This window comes from Petaurus breviceps, unplaced genomic scaffold (genome assembly GCF_028583685.1).
Source record: "Petaurus breviceps papuanus isolate PSGF00001 unplaced genomic scaffold, PetGlider_PUasm1.0 90977, whole genome shotgun sequence".
Lineage (NCBI taxonomy): Eukaryota > Metazoa > Chordata > Mammalia > Diprotodontia > Petauridae > Petaurus > Petaurus breviceps.
Window position 1 is genome coordinate 38,688,455 of NW_027187391.1, and position 4,760 is coordinate 38,693,214.

General features: G+C 38.0%; 1 pseudogene; it reads right to left on the bottom strand.

Annotated features, from left to right (window-relative positions):
* Positions 1-866: 866 nt before the first annotated feature.
* Positions 867-3,095, bottom strand: LOC138153262 (60 kDa heat shock protein, mitochondrial pseudogene; annotated as a pseudogene).
* Positions 3,096-4,760: the final 1,665 nt, after the last annotated feature.

Below are 4,760 nucleotides of genomic sequence, written 5' to 3' on the forward strand. Positions count from 1 at the left end.
TGTTTGGGGGACAAAAAGGATAAAAGTATGGAATAGGAGGAAGACAACAAAGTCAGAACTCCTGCACCAAAAGGTTCCAAGAAAAATATGAAATTGTTACAGGCCATAGAGGAGTTTAAGAAGAATTTTGGAAACTAAATAAGAGAAGTGGAGGAAAAATTGGGAAGAGAAATGAAAATGATGCAAGAAAATCATGAAAAGCTAGTCAACAAACTGACTGAAGAAAATAACACCCTAAAAAAATAGACTAACTCTTTTTTTTTTTTTGCTTTGTGGAGGGCAGTTGAATTGGGGTTAAGTGACTTGCCCAAAGTCACACGGCTAGTTTTGGTGTTAAGTGTCTGATACAGGATTTGAACTCAGGTCCTCCTGACTACAGGGCAGGTGTTCTATTCACTGAGCCAACTAGCCGCCCCTAAAAAATAGACTAACTCAAATGGCAAAAGAGGCTCATAAAGTCAATGAGGAGAAGAATGCCTTAAAAAGCCAAATTTGACAGATGGAAAAAGAATCACAAAAGCTCACTAAAGAGAATCATTCCTTCAGAATTAGATTGGAGCAAATGGAAGCTAGTGACTTTATAACAAATCAAGATCATATTAAACAGATCCAAATAAATGAAAAATTAGAAGGCAATGTGAAATATCTTATTGGAAAAACCATAGACCTGGAAAATAGATCCAGGAGAGATAATTTAAAAATTATTGGATTACCTGAAAGACATGATCAAAAAATAACTTAGAAATCATTCTTCAAGAAATTCTCAAGAGGGGCAGAGTCAAGATGGCAGAGTAGAAACAGGACTTCTTCTCAGCTCTGGCTCCCACCTTCCCCAATTCACATTAAAAAAAAATTATTCTAGACAATTTTTTTTAACTTTAAACAATTTTATTACACAAATGTCATCACATAATTGGATATTTCTCTACTTTGTACACAATTTTTATCTTCGTCTGCACAGAAAGGCTGCTTCTGAACTTTTCTTCTAGTGATTGCAAATACTAAAATTCTGACTTAGCAGAATAATAGTAAAAACGCCTCAACTGGTTTAAGTTGAAAGCAGAACATTGGTACATGGATCTTGCACCCAGTATTAGGAATGGACAAATGTCTTTATTCAAAAAATACAAAATAAATTATCTTTATCATGGATAATGACAGCAGTAAACCATTACATATTTTGTCAACTGAAACAGTAACTGATGGTTATAGTGATTTTCTCAAACATCAGCCTTTACTTCAGTCCTCTCTCCAACTGACTTCTCTGAAGTTAGCAAAGAACATTGCCTTGAGTCTTGCTTGCACCACAGATCATGATAGAGCATTATTCTAGGAAATTAGAACATGCCACCTCCCATGCCTCTGCCCATGCCACCCATCCCTCCCATGGCAGGTTCTTTCTTTTCTTTAGGAATTTCAGTAACAACAATTTCTGCTGTAGTTAACAGAGAAGCTACACCAGCAGTGTCCAACAAAGCAGTTCTTACAACCTTAGTTGGGTCAATTACTCCTTTTTCAACCATATTCACAAAATCTCCAAGCATGGCATCATAACCTATCTCTGAGGAGCTTCGTAAAATTTTCTCAACTCTCAATGAGCCTTCAACACCCGCATTCTTAGCAATGGTCATTGCAGGGATTTTCAACGACTTCTTAATCATTTCTATTCCAATTTTTTAATCTTCATTAGCTGGAGTTAATTTCTCTAAGGCAGGAATGCATCGAAGAAATGCACAGCCTCCTCCAAGAACTATGCCTTCTTCAACAGCAGCACGTGTCTCATTGAGTGCATCAGTAACCCGGTCTTTCTTTTCATTCACTTCTACATCACTTGTTCCACCAACCTTTATTACAGCTACTCCATCAGAAAGTTTGGCCAAACATTCATTTAACTTTTCTTTTTCATAGTCATTAGTAGTAATGTCTAATTGTTCAACAATTTCTTGAACACGTTTCTCAGTTTGGGATTTTTCACCCTTTCCTTTCAAAAGCATGGCATCATCTTTTGTCACAATGACCTCTCCAACCTTTCCAAAGTCATGAGCTTGAATATCTTCAAGATTCAGAGTCAAACCCTCTTCTCCAAACACTGTACCACCAGTAGCAATAGCCATATCCTTAAGCTGGTTCTTCCTGTTGTCGCCAAATCCCGGAGCTTTTACTGCAACGACCTGCAACTGCCCGACTTTTAGCCTGTTCAAAACCAGTGTACTTAGTGCTTCTCCATCGACGTCTTCAGCAATTATGACTAAAGGTTTACGGTGGGCATTTGCAATTTCAAGTGCAGGTACAATAGATTGGACACTAGAGATCTTTTTTTCACTTATGAGAACGTAGGCATCCTGGAATTCACATTTCTTACCTTGAGCTGTATTAATAAAATATGGAGAGATATAACCTCTGTCAAACTTCATGCCTTCAATAATTTCCAACTCATCATCCAATGTTTTCCATCCTTTACTGTGATGACACCCTTTCATCCAACCTTTTTCATTGCATCAGATATTATGTTGCCAATTTCTCAGTCTCCATTTGCAGAAATGGTAGCAACATGAGCAATTTCTTCAGTAGTTGTAACAGGTTTAGACTGCTTCTTAAGTTCAGCAATGACCGAATCAACAGCCAACATCACACCTCTCCTAATCTCCACTGGATTTGCTCCTTTGCTAATCTTCTCAAAACCTTCCTTAGCAATGGATCGTGCAAGGACTGTTGCTGTGGTAGTGCCATCCCCAGCCTCTTCATTTGTGTTATTGGCAACATCCCGAACTAGCCTGGCACCAATGTTTTTGTATTTGTCTATTGCTTTTGCAACAGTCACACCATCTTTTGTTACCTTGGGACTTCCCCAACTCTGTTCAATAATCACAGTTCTTCCCTTTGGCCCCATAGTAAGGGCAACCGCATCAGCTAAAAGATCTACACCTTGAAGCATTAAGGCTCAGGCATCTGCTCCAAATTTGCCGTCTTTAGCATAAGCACGTGTCAGGTGGGGGGCCAGTGCCCTAGACACTGGCCTTATCTGACGAAGAATTGTAGACAAACGGAGCATTTCTGTGGGGGCAGGCACACAAGCGCACCGTGCAGATCGCCAGGAAAGAATGAGGGATCGACAATTTTTTTTAATTTTTTTTCAAATGCTTTATTAACTTCTGATTTACATCATTCGTTTCCACCAGATTTTGAGTGGCAAATTTACTCCCCGTTTTTCCGCTACCCACTGCCCCAAAATAGCAGTCTCACAGGTTATCCCCTCCTCCAATTTGCTCTCTCCCATATTTTCTCCCATACACTTTCAACTTTTCCAGTGGATCTCTATGCCCCAGTGTCTGTATATCTTTTCCCCCATTATATGTAAAATAATATTAATAATAGTATATATATATGTATATATTTAAATATTTGATTTTAAAACTTGGAATTCCAGATTCATTCCCTTCCTCCCTTGTCACCCACCCTTGCTGAGAAGAAAAGCAATTCAGTATAGGTTGTACATGTGTATGTAATGCAAAACAATAACATAGTAGATATATTGTAAAAGACTGATTATATTTCCCTCCCTCCTATCCCACCTCGCACTTGTTCTATTCTGTACTTTGACCCTGTCCCTTTTCAAAATTTACTGATTGCAACTTCCCTCCCCCCACCCTTCCCTCCCTTCCATCATCAACCTTCTCATCCCCTTCCCCCCCCCGTTTTCCTGGAGGGTGAGATACCTTATTTAGTGTGTATTTCATTCCCTCCTCAAGCCAAATTCAATGAGAAGAAGGTTGAACTTTTTGACTTCCTATTCTTCTCCTCCATTGCAACCATTTTCCCTTGCCTCTTCTATATGAGATAGTTTACCCCATTCTGTCTCTCCCCATCTCCTCTCATTATATTCCTCTCTCACCTCTTAATTTCACCTTTTAAGTATCATCCCTTCTTGATAATTGGTCTTGTGCGCTCTATCTATGTATACTTGTAAACATGTATACACACATTCACATATGTCATATACACTCATATATATATGATATATACATACATACACACACACACACACACACACATATATATATATATGTATATATATATATATATATTTCTATTCCCTTCAACTACTGAGAAAAGTTTCAGAAGTTACAATTATTGTTTTTCCATGTAGGAATGTTAATAGTTCAACTTTTATAAGTTCCTTATGATTTCTTTTTCCTGTTTACCTTCTCATGCTTCCCTTGTTTCTTGTAATTGAATGTCATATTTTCTATTCAACTCCGGTTTTTTTCAAAAAGAATGTTTGAAAGTCCTCTATTCCACTGAATGACTATATTTTCCCTTGAAACATGATACTCAGTTTTGCTAGGTAGGTGACTCTTGGTTTTAATCCCAGCTCCTTTGACCTCCGGAATATCATATTCCTAGCCCTTTGAACCCTTAGTGTAGAAGCTGCTAGATCCTGGGTTATCCTGATTTTCTTTCCACAATCTTCAAATTGTTTCTTCCTGGCTGCTTATAATATTAACTCTTTAATCTGGGAATTCCAGAACCTGGCTATAATATTCCTAGAAGTTTTCTTTTGGGGATCTTTTTCAGGAGGTGATTGGTGGGTTCTTTCAACCTCTATTTTGCCCTCTGGTTCTAAAATATCAGGGCAGTTTTCTTTGAGAACTTCCTGGAGGATGATTTCTAGTTTCTTACTTTGATCATGGCTTTCAGGTAGTCCAATAATTTTTAAATGATCTATCCTGGATCTATTTTCCAGGTCAGTGGTTTTTCCC